This window comes from Macaca mulatta, chromosome 16, assembly GCF_049350105.2.
Source record: "Macaca mulatta isolate MMU2019108-1 chromosome 16, T2T-MMU8v2.0, whole genome shotgun sequence".
NCBI classification, from domain to species: Eukaryota; Metazoa; Chordata; class Mammalia; order Primates; family Cercopithecidae; genus Macaca; species Macaca mulatta.
Window position 1 is genome coordinate 70,518,521 of NC_133421.1, and position 26,117 is coordinate 70,544,637.

Consider the following 26,117-nt stretch of genomic DNA (forward strand, 5'->3'; position numbering starts at 1 on the left):
GTTCCTATCTCCACGCCGGTTGTGGTTTAGCTGAACTGAGCCGAAATCCTAAAGGCCGCGGAGTCGGCGGTGATGTAGGTAGCGGTGCCTTGAGTGGCAACAGGTGAATCTCCGGCTCACCTGGGGCGGCAGCACGCAAGACCTGGCTGGATCTCCGCTTCGTCTGCGGGCCAGAAACTGGAGGGCGGCGGTGGCTTGCGGAAAGGTATTGGGCTCCGCTGTTCCTTCTTTGCCCTCTCGACGGCCGGAGCAGCGAGGAACCGAAGGAGGCTTCGTAGGTTCCACGCAAGGCCCTCTCTCTGCTCTTCCAGGGGCGCACAAGTTGAGAAGGAGCGGCCTGGCGGCCCAGGTAAAAAAGGCATTCGGCGTTCTTCCCCGGCAGCCGGGCGTGCCTGGCTGCCGCGCACGCTCACCTGGGCCACAGTGCTCGTTCGTGCCGACGTTTCTCCCTAAAGCACTTTTGGCGCTTGGGGCCGGGAGAGTGAGCATGCCAAAAAGGCCCTGTAATCGGAGCCATCATACCCCAGAGGGTCTTCAGCGGCGCAGGGGTGTCAGGACCGCGGGGGTCTGGGGCACATGAGTAGCAAGAAGAGGAAAGAGAAGGGAGAGGGAGGTCAAAGGGGTGTGTCTGTGCGGTTGGCAGGGGGAATCTGTGGAACTATCTGCCTCAAGGGGCATCTGAGCGGGAAATACCTTCCCTCCCCCAGCATGTTCCATATTTGTGAACAGGAAAAATTCTGGGCTCGCTTTCTCTCATCCTAGAAAGGAATGTTGTGTACTTGGGCGTAATCCATGATATTAAGCTACTGCTGGCCACTGTTGAATTTCAGCGGTGAGGCCTGTGGAATTTCAGCGGTGAGGCCTGTGGACCTCCCCTCTGTGGTCACCAGAGTTCGAATGAATGGTTGATTGCCTATCGTCTTTGTGTCTTCCCCCTCCCCTGACCAGGAGTAAAGCTTTCTTTGGTTAGCAATTTAAAAGGAAAATAAATCACAGTCTCTGGAACAAGGATATAGGGTTTTTTTTTTGTTTTTTTTTTTTGTATTATTTTAAAAAATAGAGGCAGGGTCTCGCTGTGTTGCCCAGGCTGGTCTCGTACTCCTGGCCTAAAGCAATCCTCCCGTGTTTTGTGTTATCTTAGTAAGCAAAAAATAAAGTGATCCTATTGCTTTGGCCTCACAAAGTGCTGGAATTGCAGCGGTAAGCCACCCTACCTGGTCTGAAGATCTTTATAGACTTCCAAGAGCTTGGTTAGAGGTGTAGACCCAGCACTGCTTTTAAGTCTTTACTTAGAATGTCAAGCTCACATTTCAAGTAGGCTGATCTCAAAGAGACTGTACATTTCTGTAAAGTTAGTCTAACTTTGCTATTGATGTACTTTATGTAAGCTACCATGATCTCTACTGAAAAATAAAATATTGAACATTTATGCTGTTAGAAGTCAATATAGTGATTACCTTTTATGGAGTAATGACTGGGAGGAGACACAAGGAGAATTGATCTAATAATCATCTTTTTTTTTTTTTTTTTTTTTTTTTGAGATGGAGTCTCGCTCTGTTGCCCTGGGCTGGAGTGCAGTGTCCCAATCTCAGCTCACTTCAACCTCCACCTCCCAGGTTCAAGTGATTATTGTGCCTTAGCTGCCTGAGTAGCTGGGATTGCAGCTGTGCACCACCATGCCTGGCTAATTTTTGTGTTTTTAGTAGAGACAGGGTTTTGCCATGTTGGCCAGGCTGGTCTTGAACTCTTGACTTCAGGTGATCCGCCCACCTTGGTCTCCCAAAGTGCTGGGATTACAGGCGTGAGCCACTGCGCCCAGCCTAATAAATCATCTTTTCTTGATTTGTTTACATAGATGTGTTTGGTTCATGAAAATTTATTGAACTTTACAGTTATGTACGTTTATATCTGTATGTAAACTATACTTAAATAAAAAGTTCTAAGAACTGGTTGAGAGAAAGGTGATAGTTACAGCAATAGAACACTGGATACTGGCTGGGCCTGGTAGCTCACGCCTGTAATCCCAGGACTTTGGGAGGCTAAGACGGGAGAATCACTTCTTGAGCCCAGGGGTTCGAGATTAGCCTGGGAAATATAGTGAGACCTAATTTTCACAAAAAATACAAAAATTAGCTGGGCGAGGTGGCGAATGCCTGTAGTCGCAGCTGCTCTGGAGACTGAGGTGGGAGGATTGCTTGAGATGGGGAGGTTGAGGTTGCAGTGAGTCGTGATTGTGCTGCTGCACTCCAGCCTGGGTGACAGAGTGAGACCCTGTCTTAAAACAAAAGACTCAAATGAAAACTGGATGCTGTGGTGCCTCCTCAACTCTGCCAAGTTCTCTCTCTTGGCAGTGAAGCTTCCCAACGCTGAATTTCTTTGCCTCTGAAATGTCTTAGGTTATTTACTAGGCTGTCTGCTAGCCATAGGGAACTACTACGTTTCCAAGGGATATAGTTGTTTAACCTGCCTTAAAGACTTTGTTTTATATTGCATAAAATAAACAGCTTCTCTGCTTCACAAATTCTCATTTCAGTACAGTTTAGAATGAGGTATAGTTGTATTTGTTGTATCATTGCTTCTGTACTTCTGTTTTTTTTAAAAATTTAATTAATTAATTAATTTATTTTTTGAGACGGTCTTGCTCTGTCACCCAGATTAGAGTGCAGTGGCGTGGTCCTGGCTCAGTGCAACGTCTGCCTCCAGGTTCAAGCGATTCTTATGCCTTAGCCTCCTGAGTAGCTGGTACTACAGGTGTGCGCCACCAGGCCTGGCTAATTTTTGTGTTTTCAGTAGAGATGGGGTTTCACCATGTTGGCCAAGCTGGTCTTGAACCCCTGACCTCAGGTGATCCGCCCGCCTTTTGGCCTCCCAAAGTGCTGGGATTACAGGCGTGAGCTACCGCGCCTGGTCCTGTACTTCTGTACTAAATTGACTAAAGGCTGCCACTGTCGTAGCAGTGCTGAGGTTGAGTTGCATATCCCACTTGGATGCTGCAGTGGAAAATATAATTTTCTGGTAAGGCATTGAAAGGTTTAGTTGAGTTTCCCTTTGAAGATAAGACTCACTACTCATTGGCCAAAGTGTACCTAAAATTGTTTAATTTTTCCTGGAAGCCATTTCTAATTGACACTTGTATTTTATGCATGTTGCTTCTATATCTCTGCAAAGAACAATTATTTGACTTGCTTTTCTTGTCATGTTACAGAATTCAATTACAATGGGAAACATTTTTGAAAAGCTCGTTAAGAGTCTACTTGGGAAAAAAGAGATGCGGATTCTTATATTGGGTTTGGATACAGCTGGAAAAACCACCATCTTGTATAAATTGAAGCTGGGGGAGACTGTGCCTACCATCCCTACAGTAGGTAAGTTAATGAAAGACCTGCGGCAATTCCAGTTTACAATTTAGTATGTTATATATATTTTTTCTGTTAGGTTCTGTTTCACCAGAGAAATATGTTTTATTTTTACATGCTGCTTCTGTTATTGAATAATCCTTTTTAAAAATCTTGTCTACTCCAAGAGCATACATTTTTAGAGGCCAAAAACCAGGTTACATTATATATCCTTTTCTTTTTTTTGACTCTGTCACCCAGACTAGAGTGCAGTGGTGCCTCTCTGCTTACTACAGTCTCAACTTCCTGGGCTCAAGTGATCCTTCCACCTCCCTCCTGAGTAGCTGGAACTACAGGCATGCACCAGCATGCCCAGCTAATTTTTGAATTTTTGGTAGAGATGGGGTCTTGCCATGTTGCCTAGGCTGGTCTCGAACTCCTGGGCTCAAGCGATCCTCCTGCCATGGTCTCCCAAAGTTCTGGGATTATAGGCGTGAGCCACCGTGCCTGACCAGGTTCTCTGTCCTTTTCTAGTGGCTTGCACATTCTTAGGTTCACAAAGGTGACATGTGAACACAGGTAGACTAAGCAAAATTAACCCTATCTGCTTGGCAAAAAAGAAAAAGATAATGGGCCAAACAGGGAGGGTAGTTCTGCCCCCCATTCCTCCCAGCTAGTGTCCCAGCAGAAGGCTGAGGTGGGAGCTGGGAATCTGCTGGTGCCTCCTCAGTCAGCCTCTGTTCCAGCTGGCCTTAGCAGCAGCATCGCATCTCTCTACACCAAGTACACTCCTGGTGCTTAGAGACGGAGTGTGATTTCTTTTCTTCACTCTGGCTCAAGCCAACTGCTTGAGATGATGTCCAACTAGAGAAATAGACAAGCTGGCTGTATTGCTCTTACTGTGAACCAGCACTGTGTTTTATGGGCTCGTTAAGAGATTTGCAAAATGAGTTTTGACAGAACTGAATCTTTGCCTTGTGAACTGCCTTTAGATCCAAACTTCTGACTGAGGATACACCCCACAGGTTGGCATGTGAACATGACTACTGTTCTGAACACTAAATTAGGCACAGGACTCAAATGATCAACTTTTTTTTTTTTTTTTTCTTTGAGATGGAGTCTCGCTCTGTCATCCAGGCTGGAGTACCGTGGCGCGATCTCGGCTCACTACAACCTCCGCCTCCTGGGTTCAAGCAATTCTCATGCCTCAGCCTCCCGAGAAAGCTGGAAATACAGACGTTTGCCACCACGCAAGGCTAATTTTTGTATTTGTAGCAGAGACAGGTTTTCACCATGTTGGCCAGGCTGGTCTGGAACTCCTGACCTCAAGTGATCTGCCCTGCTAAGTGCTGGGATTACAGGCGTGAGCCACCGCATCTGGCCTCCAAATGATCACCTTTCAACTTGGGCAGTAACTGCAGAGATTGCGTCGATTGAGGAGTGGGAAACCGATGAGAATGTTCGAGTTATGAGATGGTTGTGAGTAAGGTAGGAATTTGGTTAAATTTTCCAAATGGGTAAGCCAGTGCTGTCTAGGAGGCACTTTCTGCAGTGATTGAAATGTTCTGTCTGTGCTGTTCGAAGTGGTAGCCAATAGCTATGTGACTGTTGAGTGCTTGAAATGTGGCTAATGCAACTGAGGAACTGAACTTTTTTTTTTTTGAGATGGAATCTCGCTCTGTCACCCAGACTGGAGTGCAGTGGCGCAATCTCGGCTCACTGCAACATCCACCTCCCGAGTTCAAGTCATTCTCCTGCCTCAGCCTCCTGAGAAGCTGGGATTACAGACGTGTGCCACCATGCCCAGCTAATTTTTGTATTATTAGTGGAGACGGGGTTTTACTCTGTTAGCCAGGCTGGTCTCAAACTCCTGACCTCAGGTGATCCGCCCACCTTGGCCCCCCAAACTGTTGGAATTACAGGCATGAGCCACTGTGCCCAGCCAGGAACTGAACTTTTAATTGTATTTAACATTGTTTATTTTTTACTTATTTTTATTTGTTGATTGATTTTTGATTTTCACTTTAAGTTTAAATAGCCACATTGCTGGGCGCAGTGGCTCATGCCTATAATCCCAGCACTTCGGGAGGCTGAGGTGGGAAGATCACTTGAGATCACGAGTTCGAGACCAGCCTGACCAACATGGTGAAATCCCATATCTACTAAAAGTACAAAAATTAGTCAGGTGTAGTGGCATGCTTCTGTAATCCCAGCTACTCGGGAGGCTAAGGCAGGAGAATCACTTGAGCCCGGGAGGCGGAGGTTGCAGTGAGCTGAGATTGCACCATTGCGCTTCAACCTAGGTTACAGAGCAAGACTCTGTCTCAAAAACTAAATAAATAGGCCGGGCGTGGTGGCTTATGCCTGTAATCTCAGCACTTTGGGAGGCCGAGGCCGGTGGATCACTTGAGGTCAGGAGTTCGAGACCAGCTTGGTCAACATGGTGAAACCCCGTCCCTACAGAAAATACAAAAAAAAAAAAAAAAAAAAAAGGTGGGGGTGTGGTGGCAGCTGCCTGTAATCCCAGCTACTTGGGAGGCTGAGGCAGGAGAATCGCTTGAATCCGGGAGACGGAGGTTACAGTGAGCCAAGATCGCGCCATGTACTCCAGCCTGGGCAACAAGAGTGAGACTCTGTCTCAAAAACAAAACAAAACAAAAAAATAAATGAATAAACAAATAGTCACAAATGGCTAGTGATTGTATTGGACAGTGCTGGGGTAGACAGTTGTTCAATGTCATTTATTGAATAATTTTTCCATGCTGATTTGAAATGCCTTCTTTGTCACATACTAAATTCTCACTGGTATGTGTGTCTTTTTCTGGACAACTACCTTTTTCTGGACAACTACAGAGTTACATTTATATTTGAACTCTGTTACTTCAAGTGTTACTAGGGCTTGGCATAGCTTTAAAAATAATTCATTATTCATTTTCAGAGATTTCCTGGTTGTGCTTACTTGTTTATTTCTCCAAGTTAAATTTTAGATAATTTTGCTAAGTTTCCTGCCCCTGCCCCTACCATCGCTATAGGATTGGAATGGCATTGTATTTATTTATTTAGCAAGAATTTAGATTGTTGCAATGTAATGAGTGTCTCTCACTAAAATAAGGCATGACTAGAATTGAGGTTTGGAAGGGGAGCAGGCCCAGCTGACTGTGGGTCTTGACAGTGATGTTTGGGATTTGGGTGTGGGAAGCTGCCAAAGGGACATCTTTCCTTCTTTTTTTTCCTTCGTTCCTTCCCCTTCCTTCCCTTCCTTCCCTTCCCTTCCTTCCCTGTCTTCCCTTTCTTCCCTTCTTTCCTATCCTTCCCTTCCCTTCCCTTCCTTCCCTTTCTTCCCTTCTTTCCTTTCCTTCCCTTCCCTTTCTTCCCTTCCTTCCCTTCCTTCCCTTCTTTCCCTTCTTTCCTTTCCTTCCCTTCTCTTCCTTCCCTTCCCTTCTCTTCCTTCCCTTCTTTCCCTTCTTTCCTTTCCTTCCCTCTCCTCCCTCCCCTCCCTCCCTCCCTCCCCTCCCTCCCCTTCCCTCCCTCCCTCCCTTTCTCTCTCTCTTTCTTTTCTTTTTTGGATCTTATTCTGTCATCCAGGCTGAAGTGCAGTGGCGTGATCTCAGCTCACTGCAACATCTGCTTCCCTAGCTCAAGCAATTCTCCTGTCTCAGCCTCCCAAGTAGCTGGGACTACAGGCATATGCCACCAATGCCTGGCTAATTTTTGTGTTTTTTCTGTAGAGACAGGGTTTTGCCATGTTGCCCAGGCTGGTCTCGAACTCCTGAGCTCAAAGCAATCTGCCCACCTCAGCCTCCCAGAGTGCTGGGGTTACAGGTGTGAGCCACTGTGCTCGGCCTATTCTTTCTTTTTTCAATTTTTAATTTTATTTTTTTGGGGAGATTATTCTTTCTTTTGTAAGTTTGAAAATATTCCAATCAAACATAAATGTGTAGAGAAATGATGTGACCACACTACGTGTTTTTAAGCGATTGCTTTGATTAGAAGGTGGTGACTGGATGGAGACAGGGAGAGTGGCTGAGGTGAAATTAGTTATATGGTTTCAAGAATTAAGGCTAGAAATGATGGTCTGTTGGATTAGGGTGACTATTAGCTGTTTAAGAGGTTGAATTGATAAGATATGGTAGTAGGGTTCTAGGAGTGAGAGCATCGGATGTTTCCAGGGCTCCTCTTAGGCTATCAGCTTGTGGAATGAAGTCAATGAGGGGATAACTAGCAGAGGAGGAGGTGGGGGGTAGGGACCTTAAATTCCATTTTTGACTGATACCTTGTTTCGGGGCCTTGAAGACATTTGCCAAAGCTGTTAGATTATGAGCCTGAAGCTCAGGAGAGAGGATATAAATCTCAGAGCTAGATTGGAAGATATAAATCTCAGAGTTAGTACAGAGATAGGAATGAAGTCATGGCAGTGAGTGAGATTGCGTAGGGAGGGGTGCAGAAAGAGGAGAATCGATGGGGCCAGTGAGAGCCGGGGGACTCCATCATTGCAGGATCAGTTAAACGTGGCTGAGCTCACTAAGGAGACTGAGACGGTACGGCCATAGAGATAAAAGGAAAAGGGAAGCTGGGGAAGAGTGTCAAGGAGGGAGTGAGCAGTAGTGTCAGATAGAAGATCAGATTATGGAAGAGCTGAAAAGGCATGTGTTGGATTTGTTGACCTGGTGGTCATTGCTGACCTTAGTGAAAACCAGCTACCCAACATGGTGGAGCAGAGATAAGGTGCTGTTGCGTGAGAGGACCAAAGAAAGCTCAGTGAATATAGCCATACTTCTTTGAGACGTTTGACTTTAAAAGAGCAAATAGACCAGGCATGGTGGCTCACACCCGTAATCCCAGCACTTTGGGAGGCTAAGATGGGCAGATTGCTTGACCTGAGGAATTTGAGGCCAGCCTGAGCAACATAGTGAGACCCGTCTCTACAAAAAAAAATTTATATTTAGCTAGGTATGGTGGTTCATGCTTATAGTTCTAGCTACTTGGGAGGCTGAGGCAGGAGGATCCCTTGAGCACAGGAGTTTGAGGCTGCAGTGAGCTATGATTCTACCTCTGTGCTCCAGCCTGGCCAACACAGCAAGGCTCTGTCTCTTTAAAAAAAAAAAAAAAAAAAAAAGAGCAAATAGAGGGTGAAGATGTGAAGGAAGGAAGGAAGGAAGAAGTTGAAGGAAGGAAGAAAGAGGGTGCTGATGAAGATGTGGGGGTCAAGGAAAGGTTTGTTCTGTTGCTTTTAAAGATGTAAAAGACTTAAGCATGCCAAGGTGAACAGATTGGAGATATTCAGATATGGGAGAGAGTAGGAATAGTAAAAATTCCAGACAGTCTGGGTGGAGTGGATGTGGATCATAGAGGGAGGGAGTCGGTGAAAGAGAGTTACCCTCTTCTGTTGTTCCAAGAGGGAGGAAGAAAAGCGTGGGTAAAGATGTAGACTGGCTTTTACGCTGTATGGTGGAAATGGAAGTCAGTCCCATCAGTGGCTTCTCTGCTCTGAAGTACACTGTGATAGTCTCTTGCTGAGAGGAAGGGCAGGTGCATGGCTGGAGATTGGAGAGTAGAGAAGGTTTGAGACACCTGTCCTGATGAATGGGAGGGGGCCAGCACATTCTCTTTGAAGGCTATAGATATTTGACTAGCAGGCTGCTTTGTAAATTAAAAGTACTATCCACATGTTGAAATTATTTTGAATTGTTCAACCAGCACAAATCATAATTAAACATTTTCCCCCTATTTCATTTAGGTTTCCATATGGAGACGGTAGAATATAAAAATATCACCTTCACAGTCTGAGATGTTGGCAGCCACTTCAAAATGAGACCTCTGTGGCAGCATATTTTCCAGAACACAAAAGGTAAAGATTATTCAGTGTATAGCCTCGATACTGTTTCTGTGAAATGTCTCTAAAGACAGATGCTTGAAGTGATACCTTGTGGTGCTCTGCTCTATTGACACTGTCAGCCACTTCCTCTCTTAGGGTCCCCTTACTGGGGAGCTTTCTTTTGTGAGACAGAGTCTTGCCCTGTTGCCCAGGCTGGAGTGCAGTGGTGTGATCTCGGCTCCCTGCAACCTCCGTCTCCTGAGTTCAAGTGATTCTCCTGCCTCAGCCTCCCGAGTAGCTGGGGTTACAGGCATGCGCCATCATGCCTGGCCAATTTTTTTATTTTTAGTAGAGATGGGGTTTTGCCATGTTGGTCAGGCTGGTCTTGAACTTCTGATCTCAGGTGATCCACTTGCCTTGGCCTCCCAAAGTGCTGGGATTACAGGTGTGAGTCACCGCGCCCAGCCCCCCTGTCTACTTTAAATCACTACTAGGTTACTTCTAATGTCTACTAGCATGTAAATGCTATATAGTTAGATTGTATTGTTTTTTATTTGTATTTTTTTTTTACTGTTGCATTACTATTTTTATTTTTTTATTTATTTACTTATTTATTTATTTTTTGAGATGGAGTTTCACTTTTGTTGCCCGGGCTGGAGTGCAATGGCATGATCTCAGCTCACCACAACCTCCACCTCCTGGGTTCAAGTGATTCTCCTGCCTTAGCCTCCTGAGTAGCTGGGATTACAGGCATGCACCACCACGCTCGGCTAATTTTGTATTTTTAGTAGAGACAGGGTTTCTCCATGTTGGTCAGGCTGGTCTTGAACTCCCGACCTCAGGTGATCCACCCGCCTCGGCCTCCAAAGTTCTAGGATTACAGGCGTGAGTCACCGTGCCCGGCCTGCATTATTACTTTTTAATATTTTTGGTTCAAGGTGGGTTGAAACTGTGGATACAGAGGGCTGACTATAGTTTTTACACCCTGATTTTCATGTAAAATATTAACCATATGGAATCTACAAATTACTCATTTTAGAATTTATTTGGAGTCTGTTCGTTTTGAAGGTTCTCCTGCATGTACTTGGTAGTAAAGACTTACACATTCGTCAGTCTTTCCCGACTAAACACCCTAGTCGACTGTCCCTCTATATTTTATATCATTGTTTTAGCTGTCACCTTTGGCAATTAACTCTATTTGCAGTTAGCTTTTCCAGGCTATAGCTTTTAGAATGTTTTTTCTCAAAGTAGTGCATTTATTTTTTTTAACTTTTTTAGCGGAAAATCTAAAACAAATACAAAGACAGAGAAGACAACATAACGAACCCCCACGTACCCATCACCAAGCCTCAACAGTTATTAGCATTTTGCCCATCTCAGACATGATGCCTTTTATTCATACATCCTTTAGTGTTCGTTTCCAACTGATAAGGCCTTTTATATACATATATATGTAAATCTCCATGCCATTATAACGTCTCCAAAATTAATACTAATTCTTTAATATCTAGCACCTAGTCCCTATTCTAATTCCCCCAGTTGTATCAAATGTATCCTGGCTGGGTGTGGTGGTTGACACCTGTAATCCCAGCACTCTGAGAGGCCAAGGCTGGTGGATCACCTGCGGTCAAGAGTTAGAGACCAGCCTGGCCAACCTGGTGAAACCCTATCTCTACTAAAAATATGCAAAAAAATTAGCCAAGCATGGTGGTGTGTGCCTGCAATCCCAGCTACTCGGGAGGCTGAGACAGGATATTCTCTTGAACCCAGGAGGTGGAGGTTGCAGTGAGCTAAGATCGCACCATTGCACCCCAGCCTTGGCAACAGGGCAAGACTCCATCTCAAAAAAAAAAAGTATCTTTTCTACATCTGCTTTGTTTGCATCTGGATCAAAGTTCACACAGTGCATTTTGTTGTTTTGCCTCTTTAGTCTTTTATTCTACAGCAGTTGTTCTTTTTCTATGCCTTTTGTTTTCCTTATTTTATTTTATTTTATTTTAGAGACAGGGTCTCGTGCAGTGGCACAATCTCGGCTCACTGCAGCCTCTGCCTCCTGGAGTCAAGTGATCCTCTCACTTCAGCCTCCCAGATAGCTGGGACCACAGGTGCATACCATCACACCCAGCAAATTTTTTTATACTTTTTGTAGAGATGGGTTTTCCACCATGTTGCCCAATCTGGTCTCAAACTCCTGGGCTCAAGCATCTGCCCACCTTGACCCCCCAAAGTGCTGAGACTATAGGTGTGAGCCACCTCACCTGGCCTCCCCTTTTTTTTTTTTTTTGGTTGTTAACTGTTTATTCCACATTCTGGATTTGGCTGATTACTTTATTATGGTGCCGTCTAACTTGCTTGGCTGTCTGTGGATTTCCTGTGAACTGGTTGTTTATTCTAGAGACTTGATTAGATTCTGGTTCATTTCAGAGGCAAGAATACTTCATAAGTATTCTTCCTATCCTAATACAGAAGTTCGGTTGTCACACTTAAACATTTTTAAAAAATTTTTATCGTGGCAAAATATACATAATATAAAAATTACAAGTTTATTCTTAAGTATACAATTCAGTGGCATTAAGTACATTCACCGTGTTTTATAACCTTCACCACTGTCCATTTCCACAATTTTTTCATCATCCCCAACAGAAACTTTGTATCCATTAAGCCATAACTGCCCATTCCCCTCTCTCCCAACCCTTAGTAACCTTTATTCTACTCTCTCTCTATGAATTTGCCTATTCAGTGGAATTGTATAGTAGTCTTTCGAAGTTCAGCCGCCTGGCCTCTTTCACTTAATACAGTGTTTTCAAGGTTCATCTATGCAGTAGTATGTATCAGAACTTAATTCCTTTAATGGCTGAATAATATTCTATTGTACGGATATACCACGTTTTGTTTATCCATTCATCTGTTGATGGACTCTTGAGTTGCTTCTGCCTTTTGGCTATTATGAATAATGTTGCTGTGAACATTCATGTCCAAGTATCTGTTTGAGTCCGTGCTTTGAGTTCTTTGGGTATATGCCTAGAAGTGGAATTGCTGGGTAACTATGTTTTAATTTTTTTTTTTTTTTTTTTTTTGAGACGGAGTCTCCCTCTATTGCCCAGGCTGGAGTGCAGTGGTGTAATCTCGGCTCACTGCAACCCTGGCCTCCTGGGTTCAAGCAATTCTCCTGCCTTAGCCACCCGAGTAGCTGGGACTACAGGCGTGAGCCACCACGCCCGGCTAGTTTATTTGTATTTTTAGTAGAGACGGGGTTTCACCATATTGGCCAGGCCAGTCTCAAACTCCTGACCTTGTGGTCCACCTACCTCTGCCTCCCAAGGTGCTGGGATTACAAGCATGAGCCACTGCACCCAACCTCATTATTTTTTTATTGTGGTAAAATACACATAACTTAAAATTTAGCATCTTAAGCTTTTTTTTTTTTTTGGTTTTGTTTTGTTTTGTGGTAGTGATGTTTTTGTGAGATGAGGTCTCTATATGTTACTTAGATTGGTCTTGAACTCATGGGCTCAAGTGATTCTCCTGCCTCAGCCTCCTGTATAACTGGGACTACAGGTGTGCACCACTGCACCCAGCTCTATCTTAAACATTGTTAAGTGTATAGTCAGTCAAAATGTTCTGCAGCCATCACCACTATTCATTTCTGCAACTATTTTCATCTTGTAAAACTGAAACTTTGTACCTGTAAACTATAACTCCTGTTGCTTCCCCCTACCCAGTCCCCCCACTCCCTGGCAGCCACCAGCTTGTCACATTTTTAGTGATGCCAAATGATTTCAGGTGATATCAGCTTAATTCCCCTGAATTAAAATTCTCCATCAACTTTTCACCTAATCATTTTAGCATCCGTTGAAAACTATTGCCTAAACCCATTATTTTATTAGAAGTTATAAAATGGTGATTTTTTTCCCCTCCTAAATCTTGTTATTCCTCTGCATTTATTAGCTAAAATCTTTCTAAACAAAGAATTCCTTCATCAAATATTTGGTTTCCCTGAAATATAGTTTGTACAAGAAAGGCTGGAAAAATGCTTTATTCTTTTCCTTCATAGATTTTCAGAGAAACCACTGGATGCCCCAGCAACTCCCATGGTGACTCTTAGATGTTTGTATCTTCGTGTTTCGATCTGCAGATTATATATATTTTTTGATACTCAGAGCATCCATTTATCTTGGACTGGCACTTGACAACTTGGCAAACCCTTGCAGTTTCTTAACTGCAGTAAAACTAGAGCATGTGGGTTTGAACCACAGCTCTGCGGTGAAACCTTGACAGTTAGGTAATCTCGTCTGTCTCAATTTCCTCATCTTAAAATGGAGATGATACCTACTGCCTGCATCATCGAGCTTAAATTACTTATGTAAAATGCTTATGTAAAAAGCCATTTCATGGCTGGATGACAGTAGGCACTCAAAAGCCCAAATTGTTTGAGGTTTCACTTCATCATTTCTCTGGCAGAATTCTTTTTTCTTACCCTACTGGGAGTTTTCACATTCAAATAACAAGATGAAATAAATGCCTTTATTTCTTCACTCTTTTCTTCATAACAAGCCTAATTTTAGTAAGTTTCAGTGACTATTGCTTTTGATGGTAGGGAGCTGGCTGTATTCTAGGACCTTGGGGTGGGTAATTTGGACTTTTCATGAAATAGCAATTGGGAGCTGTTGGAAGAATGGACTTGCTGTGAGTGGTCTTGGATGCAGCCCTATTTTTTTTCTGCCAGTTTCTAAACATCAGGCTTGTCTTTTAGTTTAAATTTTCTTCATCAGTATGTTGAGTATGATAGAACTTAATGCTTTTAGCTCTCTATTAAAAGACATTTAACTGTGTAGGTTTCACTTGTATAGATTGGAATTTGAACAGTTTGTGGTTTCTTTTTTATTTTATTTATTTTTTTATTTTTTTGAGACAGAGTCTCGCTCTGTCGCCAGGCTGGAGTGCAGTGGCACAATCTCGGCTCACTGCAACCTGCACCTCCCAGGTTCAAGCGATTCTCCTGCCTCAGCTGCCCGAGTAGCTAGGACTATAGGCGCATGCCATGCCCAGCTAATTTTTATATTTTTAGTAGAGACGGGGTTTTACCATGTTGGCCAGGATGGTTTGGATCTCTTGACCTGGTGATCCGCCCGCCTCGGCCTCCCAAAGTGCTGGGATTACAGGTGTGCATCACTGAGTTTTTTTTTTTGAAACAGAGTCTAGCTCTGTCACCAAGGGTGGAGTGCAGTGGTGTGATCTCGGCTCACTGCAGCCTCCACCTGGGTCAAATAATTCTGCCTCAGCCTCCCGAGTAGCTGGGATTACAGGTGCCCACCACGATGCCTGGTTAATTTTTTGTATTTTTAGTGGAGATGGGGTTTCACCATGTTTGCCAGGCTAGTCTTGAACTCCTGACCTCAAGTGATCCACCCGCCTTGGCCTTCCAAAGTGCTGGGATTACAGGTGTGAGCCACTGCGCCCGGCTGTGATTTCTTAATTGATATTTTTATAGAATGCATAAGATGGTCCATTAGTTATTATGGAGAAATATTTTTTTCCTTGATTGTAGGTTCAGTTATTTTAATTTGTTGAATTGCAGTGTATCTATCTGGTTCAAAATTCAAAAGTAAGAAAACGTGTATACTCGTCCTTTGGTATCTGTGGGAGATTAGTTCCAGGACCTCCCATGGATACTAAAATCCTTGGATACTCAAGGCCTTGATATAAAATGGCGTAGTATTGGCATATAACCTATACACATCCTCCTTTATACTCTAAATCAGTGGTCCCCAACCTTTTTGGCACCAGGGACTGGTTTTGTGAAATATAATTTTTCCACAGACCCGGGGGCTGGAGGGGGGGATTGGGGATAGTTTTGGGATGATTTAGCACATTGCATTTATTGTGTACTTTATTTCTATTACTATTACATTGTAATATATAATGAAATAATTATACAAACTCACCATCATGTAGAATCAGTGGGAGCCCTGAGCTTGTTTTCCTGCAACTAGATGGTCCCATCTGGGGGTGATGGGAGACAGTGACAGATCATCAGGCATTAGATTCTCATAAGGAACGGGCATCCTAGATCCCTCGCTTGCACAGTCCACAATAGGGTTCACGCTCTATGAGAATCGAATGCTGCAGCTGATCTGACAGGAGGTGGAGCTCAAGTGGTCATGCTAGAGATGGGGATGGGGTGCGGCTGAAAATACCAATGAGGCTTCTCTCACTCACCTGCTGCTCACCTCCTGCTGTGCAGCCCCATTCCTAACAGGCCCAGTTCTTAACAGTGCTGGTCTGTGGCCCAGGGGTTGGGACCCCTGCTTTAAATCACCTCTAGATTACTTATAATGCTAAATACAACATAAATCCTGCATAAATAGTTGTGAAACTCTATTGTTCAGGGAATAATGATAAGAAAAAAGTCTGTACATGTTCAGCACATATGCAGTTTTTTTCTTTTCTTAATAATTTCTATCTGTGGTTGGTTGAATCCATGGATATGGAACCCATGGATGTGGAGGGCGGACTGTATAGTGAAAAGTCACTGTCTCGGCCGGGCGCGGTGGCTCACGCCTGTAATCTCAGCACTTTGGGAGGCCGAGGCGGGCGGATCACAAGGTCAGGAGATCGAGACCACGGTGAAACCCCGTCTCTACTAAAAATACAAAAAATTAGCCGGGCGCGGTTGTGGGCACCTGTAGTCCCAGCTACTCGGGAGGCTGAGGCAGGAGAATGGCGTGAACCCGGGAGGCGGAGCTTGCAGTGAGCCGAGATCGCGCCACTGCACTCCAGCCTGGGCGACAGAGCGAGACTCCGTCTCAAAAAAAAAAAAAAAAAAAAAAAAAGAAAAGTCACTGTCTCATTCCTGTCCCTTAACCATTCAGTTCCCCTCCCATAGACAACATTTTTTTTTTTTTTGAGACAGAGTTTTGCTCTTGTTGCCCATACTGGAGTGCAGTGGCTCGATCTCGGCTCACTGCGATGCCCACCTCCTGGGTTCAAGCAATTCTCCTGCCTCAGCCTCCCAAGTAGCTGGGACTACAGGTGTGCGCCACCACGCCCAGCTCATTTTTGTATTTTTAGTAGAGATGGGATTTCACCATGTTGGCCAGGCTGGTCTCAAACTCCTGACTCAGGTGATCTGCCCGCTTCAGCCTCCCAGAGTGCTGAGATTATAGGCACGAGCCACTGTGCCTGGCTGACAAACATTTTTATTTATTGTATATCTGTCCAGACATATTTTATGTATATACTAGCTCTCTATACATATATTCCCATTTTAAAAAACACATTAATAGTAACATGTGTATATATATATATATATTTTTTTTTTTTGAGATGGAGTTTCGCTCTTGTTGCCTAGGCTGCAGTACAATGGTGCGATCTCGGCTCACCGCAACCTCTGCCTCCTGGTTTCAAGCAATTATCCTGCCTCAGCCTCCCGAGTAGCTGGGATTACAGGCATGCACCACCATGCCTGGCTAATTTTGTATTTTTAGTAGAGACGGGGTTTCTCCATGTTGGTCAGGCTGGTCTTGAACTCCTGACCTCAGGTAATCCGCCCACCTCAGCCTCCCAAAGTGCTGGGATTACAGGCGTGAGCCACTGTGCCCAGCCGTAAATATGCTTTTTGTAGGTTCTCCTAGTTCAGATGTAGGATCAGTCTGATGTTAGGTTCTTAGGTAAGGACCTATATAAAGACAGTATAAAATGGTACCTAATATTACAAAGCTTTATTAGGAATGGCAAAGGGATAATATGGCAGCTTCCTCCCTGTCAGTTCTGCATTGGTGACTAAGGATCTCAAATTTCTGGATAATCTGGCTTCCTTAGTTATGATGAGAGACCAGAACTGCTGATAGCATATGAAATCTTCAGGGGAGTTTTGAATGTTTTTCATTTTTTTAATCTGATATGATGTAGCAGACATGACATTGACTCACGCGTAAGCCCCAAACATGCCGAAGCCGCAGGAACTCTCTATCAGCCATAGCAGGCTGCTCTGGAGCCGCGGGTTCAGGCAGCTGTTGAGTGGGCCTGGGAGGCACGGAGAGAAAGGGAAGAGGGCCAGCACTGGTTTAGTCGCCTGGACATAGTCATGAAATCTCATTGTCAGAGGAAACCAAGAAGTCATCTTATCCTGCTGCTGTTTTCCTTCCAGGGTCTCTTCTGCAGGGTCCCCATGACTTGTGACTGAAGCTGTGCACAAACAAACGTCTCCAGTGACAGCAATGCCTTCTGAGGCAGCCCATTGCATCTTCATCTGCTGACACTCTGTTAGGCTGACTTCTGTAGTTTTCACCACTGATCTTCAGTCCACCTCACAGAGCTCTATAAAATGCTTGGGTCCTCTTTACATCATAGACTTTCAGCTACTTGAAGATAGCCATCAGCCCCTCATGAATCTTTTCTCCAGGTAAAATCTCCAGTTATAGCAGCTGGTCTTCATATGGCCGAGTGTCGAATGCCTTTGCTCTCCTGGTCGTTTTTTGAATTTCTTCAGTTTGCCCATGTCTCAGAGTGTGGAGTCCAGCACTGCCTGTGTAACGTTCCCAGGATGTTCTGCCTGATATAGAGTAAGCCTGGTGTCACCCATGTCCTAGGAACTGAGATCCCGTCACTACTGGTGATGCAGTCTAGGATCAAACTATTCTTTTGGCAGCCACTTCACATTTTTGTGTTAAGGGCTTACTGTTAGCCAAACACAATTTTTTTGTTTTTTGTTTTTTTGTTTTTTCCGAGACAGGGTCTCACTCTGTCACCTAAGCTGGAGAGTAGTGGCACGATCTTGGCTCACTGCAACCGCTGCCTCCTGGATTCAAGCAATTCTTTCACCTCAGCCTCCTGAGTAGCTGGGACCACAGGTGTGCGCCACCACACCCGGCTAATTTTTGTATTTTTAGTAGAGATGGGGTTTTGCACATTGGCCAGGCTGGTTTCGAACCCCTGACCTCAAGTGATCTGCCCACCTTGGCCTCCTGAAGTGCTGGGATTACAGGCGTGAGCCACCACACCTGGCTGACAGATTGTTGTTACCATTAATGTCACATGAACTACCGCCAAGGGCATCTCCCCTTCCTGTTCTTGGAGGATGTGTTGGATGCTTCCTGTGCCCCTCCCTGGAGATGCTTTTGGCCCCACAGCTTCCTCCAGCCAATGTAGCAGTGACTGGGTCTGTGCAGGCTTTGGTCACCCTCACTCAGGCGTGATGGGGTGATGCCTTTCTTTGGCCTGCCCCAGGTATCTTTTACTTCCTGGGATGTATCCGATGCTATAGTATGGGATGCTGCAGAGACTTCCAGCACCAACCCCCTGGAGTTGGGCTTTATTTCACAGGTTGAGGGCACCATCCTCCACAAGAATCCCCAACTTCAGCCACCAGCTGGCAGTAGGTTTGGGGGTCCTCAGACCACCCTCACTTCTGGCCAGATGGCTACGAATTTGGCGATTTCCACTACCCCCTCAGGTTTGATCATTTGTTAGAATGATTCACAGAATTGAGGGATGTACCATTACACCCCATCCCTGATGTACAACTGTACAATTACAGTTTTATTAATTGATCAATAAAGCAAAAGGATGCAAATGAATCAGTCAAAGGGAAAGACACATAGATCTGGGAGGGCAGCAAACACAAAGCCTTCAGTGTTCTTCTTCGTGGAGTCAGGGGCCGTTACCTTTCCAGCACATCGACATTGACAATGTATAGAGTATTGCCAATCGGGGACATTCTCCTGAGCTTCAGTATTCGTCATTCTTATTGGGGCTGCATTGCATAGGCACAATTGATTGAATCATTGGCCATGTGACTCAAACTTTAGCACCCTCATTTTTCCAGAGGTGATCTTGTTAGCATAAACTATCTAGGAGCCCACCCTGAGTCATCTTGTTAGCATCAACTTACAGATGTGCGCCCGCCATGATAACAAAGACACTCCTATCACTCTGCAAAGTCCAAGGGTTTAGAGGCTACCTTCTAGAACAGCCAAATTCATTGCTATACAGATGCCCTAGGAATCTGTTGGTGTTCATACCAATGTGACCCAGAAGTGTGGGTGGCCTAACACCTGTGGAGTTGTTCTTGACTAACAGGGAATGGGTACTGAAGGATACTTGTTTCCTCTTTTGTCTCCTGGGTGGACAGTTCTGATGGGCATTTGATATGGCTTCTTAGAATGTCCAGCAATAGCGAGCAGTGGTCCCACAGTGGGGGCCCAGCTTGATAACTTCTATTGTCTGTCTCTTCTGCCCTGTTTTACTCCTTCAGGCCCTCATTCCTGCTCCCTGGGATCACTTCCCAAAGAAAGTACCTGCACTTAAGCTTTTGTCTCAAGTTTTGCTGTAGAGAGCTAGACCCAGAATGCTGTTTATTATAATGAACTTTACATGTTTTAAAAAAACAATGTTTTGGCCAGGCGCAGTGCTCATGCCTATAATCCTAGCACTTTGGGAAGCTGAGGCAGGCGGATCACCTGAGGTCAGGAGTTCAAGACCAGCCTGACAAATATGGTGAAACCCTGTCTCTACTAAAAATACAAAAATGAGCTGGGTGTGATGGTGTGCCTATATCCCAGCTAATCAGGAGGCTGAGACAGGAGAATTGCTTGAACCCGGGAGGTGGAGGTTGCAGTGAGCCGAGATCATGCCACTGCATTCCAGCCTGGGCTGCAGTGAGACTCCATCTCAAAATCAATCAATCAATCAATCAATTAAAAAATAAAAAAACATGTTTTTTCCCTGATGTGGAAATTAAGTGATTATAAAATGAGACTAACTTTTTCAGTATATATTCTTCTTGTTAATATGGTACAGAGCTGTGATGCTTCTGCAAAAGGTGAGTTGAGTGTACAGCAGGCCTCCTAACTCTAGAGATGATGTATCCTTCCATATTGATTGCCTTTGTGAAGTCACACACAGAAGCAGGGAGAAGCCGTGAAGATACATAAACAGCTGTGTTTTCCAGGCTCAGATCACTAACATGCTCGTGATTTCTTTCTAGGTCTGATTTTTGTGGTTGACAGTAATGACAGAGAGCGGATTGATGAGGCCCGGGAAGTACTAACTTACTTATTAGAGGATGATGAGCTCAGAAATGCAGTTTTATTGGTATTTGCCAATAAACAGGTATGTTGTTACTGACTTTCTGAATGCTGGAACTGAAATTTACTGCCAAATGTCTCACTTATGAATGTAGACATTTAAATGAGATGTCTGCCTCCCTCTCTCCAGTCCCAACCATAACGTCTCCCACCATCTCCTTGCTAGAATATCTTTTTCTTACTGAGACAGTCTTACTCTGTTGCCCAGGCTGGAGTAGTGGTGTGATCTCAGCTCACTGTGACCTCCACCTCCCAGGTTCAAGTGATTCTCCTGCCTCAGCCTCCCAAGTAACGGGGATTACAGGCATGTGCTGCCATGCCCTCCTAATTTTTGTATTTTTAATAGAGACCGGGTTTCGCCATATTGGCTAGGCTGGTCATGAATTCCTGACTTCAAGTGATCCGCCCACCTTGACCTCCCAAAATGCTGGGATTACAGGTGTGAGCCATCGAGCATCTACTAAGTTCTAGACCTGGTTTTAGGCTTAAACCAAGACAGACAAAATCCTCGTGTTCATGGAGTTTACGTTGCTAGTGGGAAGAGAGTCAACCAATAAATAAAATGTAATGTGCCAGGTGTGGTGGCTCATGCCTGTACTCCCAACATTTTGGGAGGCTGTGGCAGGGGGATCACTTGAGCCCAGGAGTTCAAGACCAGCCTGGGCAACATAGTGAAACCCCATCTCTACAAAAAAGTACGAAAATTAGCTGGATGTGGTGGCATGCACCTGTGGTCCCAGCTATTCAGGAGGCTGAGGTGGGAGGATCCCTTAAGCCTGGAAGTTCGGGGCTGCAGTGAGATGAGATTATTCCATTGCACTCCATCCTGGGCTACACAGTAAAATAAATAATAATACATGTCAGATGGTAAGTGTTGTGGAAGAAGGAAAAGCATAGTAAGGGGGCAGGGTAGGTGTGGGAAAGACTGGGAATGCCTCTCTGATAAGATGACATCGGAGCAGAGACCAGAAGGCCGGGAGGAAGGGAGCCACACGGTTCTAGGAACAGCATGGCAGCCAGCACAGCTGGAACAGAATGAGTGGGGGAGAGAGGAGATGAGATTGGATCATATAGGGCCTGTTTTGGAGGAGGAAAAGGGCTTGTATATAAATGTAAAACAGTAAAAGAAACATGGGAGGAAGACCAAGCGTAGAACTATCCAACCTCAGGACTCTGAGCTAAACTAAGCATGAAAAAGAAGGTAGAAAGAACCACGTGGAATTGTACCAGCCTGAGATGACCACTGTCACATTCTGACATCCTTCCTTCACTTTCTCTTCCATGAGTGCATTCATTATGTAATTGAGATCATACTGTTTTGACAATGTTGCATCTGCTTTATCACTTTAGATTTATCAAAAGCATTGTCTCTTGTTATCCAACTCTTTGTAGACATGATTTTAAATGGTCAATGGATCATCATTTGTACAACCGTTACTCCACTGTTCAGGTTCAGTGTCAGTCCAGAGTTTGCACTAGTGAATATATGACTATTAAAGAAAGAAAATGAATCTGGAGTGTGTGTGTATGTGTGTGTGATTTTTTTGTTTTGTTGTGTTTTGAGACAGGGTCTTTGTCGCCCAGGCTGGAGTGGAGTGGTGTGATCACAGTTTACTGCAGCCTCGAACTCCTGGGCTCAAGTGATCCTTCCTCAGCCTCCCAAGTAGCTGGGACTGCAGGCACATGCCACCATGCCCAGCTAATTTTTTAATTTTTCTTTTTTTTTTTTTGTTTTGTTTTTTGGCTCACGCCTGTAATCCCAGCACTTTGGGAGTCCGAGGCGAGCGGATCGGGAGGTCAGGAGATCAAGACCATCCTGGCTAACATGGTGAAACCTCGTCTGTACTAAAAATACAAAAAGTTAGCTGGGCGTGTGGCGGGTGCCTGTAGTCCCAGCTACTTGGGAGGCTGAGGCAGGAGAATGGCGTGAACACGGGAGGCGGAGCTTGCAGTGAGCCGAGTTCACCCCAGTGCACTCCAGCCTGGGCAACAGAGTGAGACTCCATCTCAAAAAAAAAAAAAAAAAAATTTTTTTTTTGTAGAGCTGAGATCTTGCCATGTTGCCCAGGCTGGTCTCAAACACCTGTGCTCAAGCTGTCCTCCCACCTCAGCCCTGCAAAGTGCTAGGATTTCAGGTGTAAGCTACTGTGCTTGGTGCCTTTGTTGTTTTCAATGATAAAAACAGAATGTTCTCATGGTATAAATACGCATACACTTCAGAATATTCAAGTGAAATAGTCTAGTGCTACTCTTCATTGTTAAATTTATTCTTTCTCTTTCCAGAAATCCAACTTTCTCTGCCTGTGTAAGCAATTGTATGATTGTGTTCTTTCACTTAGCATATCTTGGAAGTCCTTCCATATCAGTACATCTACAGCTACTTTGTTCATTTGTTTGTTTGTTTGTTTGTTTATTGAGATGGAGTTTCACCCTTGTTGTCCGGTCTGGAGTGCAATGGCGCTATCTTGGCTCATCGTAACTTAACGCCTCCTGGGCTCAAGCAATTCTCCTGCCTCAGCCTCCCAAGTAGTTGGGATTACAGGCATGCGCCACCACTCCTGGCTAATTTTGTATTTTTAGTAGAGACAGGGTTTCTCCATGTTGGTCAGGCTGGTGTGAAACTCCCAACCTCAGGTGATCCACCCGCCTTGGCCTCCCAAAGTGCTGGGATTACAGGTGTCAGCCACCGTGCCCGGCCTTACTTTGTTCTTTAATGCTGATTTATTCAAATTTAGTTTGAGCTTATTCTGTGCCACGCACATTTTGAGGCACTTGGGATACATCAGAGGACAAGATAGATCAAGATTCCTGCCCTCGTAAAGCTTGCATTCTAGTTAGGGGAGACAGATAGACAGTTAATAATAAATATACTTACGTAAGTAAATGTCATGATACAGTAACGTATGGTGAGTGCCATATTGAAAAGATGGAACCGACCACTTCGGTGAGGTCTCCAGTCCAGGAGGCTTTGTGGACCATAAGGACTCTGACTCGTATCCTGAGAGAGGGGGAGCTGTTGCAGTTTTGATAGAGGAATGATTCAATCTGATTCACTGGTGGCTTGGTTGAGAACAGGCTTCACAGGATCCAGAGCAGAGAAGAGGGAGGCCAGTTAGGAAGTTATTTCAGTCATCCAGGTGAGAAGTGATGTGGCGTCAGGTTGGGGTGACAGCTGTGAAGTTAGTAAGTGGTCAGATTCTGGATAAATTTTGATGGCAGAGCCATTAGGAGTTCCTGACAGATTGGCTGTGACATTGAGAGAAAAAAAGTTAGGATAATTTCAAGCTTTTTGACCTGAGCAACTGGAAGGTTGGGGTTGCCATCGACAGAGAAGACTGTGGGTTTGGGCACATTTAGCAGGGAAGAGCATATTTCGCTATACGGATACAACAGTATACATTGACTTTTGAATGTTCTTTTTCAAGGATCTCTCTAATACTATGAACGCGGCAGAGATAACAGACAAGCTCGGCCTCCATTCCCTCCGCTACGGAAACTGGCACATTCAGGCTACTTGTGCCACTACCGGACATGGGCTTTACGAAGGCCTGGACTGGCTCGCCAACCAGCTCCAGAACCAGAATTGACCAGAAGGATCTATTATTTGTGCCTTGTGGCCACATCGGCTGGTCTCTGCTGCGTGCACGTGTACCTGTGTGCTGGGAGTGGAGGCAGCTTTCTCACAGTGCCTTATCCATGCCATAAGAAAAGCAGGTTACATTTTAAGAAACCCTGTGTTAAGTTTTAAACACACCTTCCATTTCAGTAGCTTTGATGATCATTTTTGCAGTTGATGGAGAAGTCCAGAGGGCTTGCTGGTGCTCGAAGGCCAGAGCGGGCTTCATGGTGGAAAGGAGGAGGAGAGTTGGAGTGGGAACTGAGTTCAGCTGTTGCAATCCTGGTCTGGCATCTGGAGTCCTGTTAGTCTTTGGTGTCCTTTCGTAAAAAGGAAGGAATTGTCATTCTTTTTTTTTTTTTTAACCATATTTTTACTGTACCTTTTCATGTTTATTTTTTATTAAAAATTTTCTTTTTTTTTTGAAACAGCCTCCCACTCTGTCGCCCAAGCTGGAGTGCAGTGGTACGATCTCAGCTCACTGCAACCTCCGCCTCTCGGGCTCAAGCAATCCTCCCACCTCAGCCTCCTACAGGTGTGCACACCACACCTGGGTAATTTTTGTACTTTTTGTGGAGATGGGGTCTCGCCATGTTGCCTGGGCTGGTCTCTAACTCCTGAGCTCAAGGGATCCACCCACCTCAGCCTTCCAAAGTGCTGGGATTACAGGCATGAGCCACTACACTCCCCAGAAATCGTCATTCTTTACCATCACTGCTGGGGCTAGCAGCTCACTCTTCAGTGCTTTAAAGCAAATGATCCTCAGGAAAGAAAAGGTACTTGCTTATTGCAGGTGTGAAGAGGTTCAGATTGGTGGAACTTTTCCCTGACGCTGTATTTTAGCCCAGAGTTCCTGATGTAAGATGCTTTATTTAAAGATATCAGTGAGCTTTTTCACTGGCATGTCAAGACTTCATAACACTAGGAAGGTATCCAGCCTTTTCCATATGCTAGTTCCTTCCCTTATTTGCCAGATGGGGACCCCGTGGAGAGGTGACCCAGTGTGAGGCCGCAGCTCTTTCCCAGAGCCCCGCAGGCCAGCGGAGGGTCGTGTCTGCCCTCTGGCCATCACCGTCTGGGGTCTCGGTCCTCTGTGACTGCAGCTCCCACATCCCTGCTCTGAGATAAATGTTCTTCCCGTGAAGCAGACGGTTCACTTTTGGGATGGCGCTGTCCCCAGGTTTGGCTGTCTCAGTCCAGATGATGGTTTTGGTTAGTTTCCATTCCCAGAACCACACGCCTATGAGTTCTGAGAGTTTGTGACCGACTCAAGGGGCTAATTTGGGAGATGTGAGATTCCCAGCTACCCCTGGTATTGCCCCCGAGTTCGTGGCAAATTTCACTATGGGAAATAGCTCTTGTCAAGACCACGCTCCACCACATTGCCTCCCTCTTTTGGATGGCCATGGCATCTCATGGACCACCTGGAAATGTGTTTTATGTTGTTCTTCAAATATTAATAAAAATGTCCTGGAGAGGAGGTTCACTGAGTGGTCTAGAGCTCGTTTATCCAGACAACTGTTGGCCACATTAGTACCTAAGCACTTCTACTACTTAACCTTTTTTTTTTTTTTTTTTGAGATGGAGTCTTCCTGTATTGCCCTGGCTAGAGTACAGTGGCGTGATCTCGGCTCACAGCAACCTCTGCCTCCTGGTTCAAGCGATTCTCCTCCCTCAGCCTCCTGAGTAGCTGGGGGGACTACAGGCCTCTGCCACCATGCCCGGCTAATTTTTATACTTTTAGTGGAGACAAGGTTTCATCATGTTGGCCAGGCTGGTCTTGAACTCCTGACCTTGTGATCCGCCCTCCTCGGCCTCCCAAAGTGTTGGGATTACAGGCGCGAACCACCGCACCTGGCCTCCGAGAAATATTTAGATTGTACACCTCAAATGGGCAGGGACTGTGTCTTTCACTTTTGTATTTATGCTACAGTGTACCTAGTACAGTGCCAGCCCTCGTTAAATACTTATTGATTGCTCAGACAATAAAGACCTTGCTTTGGAAGGAGGAGAGGATAGCCATGTGCTTCTGAATGTCTTAAGCTTTTTGAAATCTCTTTCCCCATCCAGTTTAGCAGAGTTTCTTTTTTTTTTTTTTTTTTTTTTGAGACAGAATTTCGCTCTGTCACCCAGGCTGGGGTGCAGTGGCCGGATCTCAGCTCACTGCAAGCTCCGCCTCCCGGGTTTAGGCCATTCTCCTGCCTCAGACTCCCGAGTAGCTGGGACTACAGGCGTCCGCCACCTCGCCCGGCTAGTTTTTTTTT

The 26,117-nt window shown here is 45.0% G+C and overlaps 1 pseudogene across 1 annotated transcript; it reads left to right on the forward strand.

The window, feature by feature from the left end:
* LOC715388 (ADP-ribosylation factor 2-like) lies at positions 1–25,862 on the forward strand (annotated as a pseudogene). Its single transcript, XR_001440497.3, has 5 exons — positions 1–349; positions 3,206–3,365; positions 9,073–9,183; positions 20,138–20,262; positions 23,663–25,862. The product of XR_001440497.3 is annotated as an ADP-ribosylation factor 2-like (transcript).
* Positions 25,863–26,117: the final 255 nt, after the last annotated feature.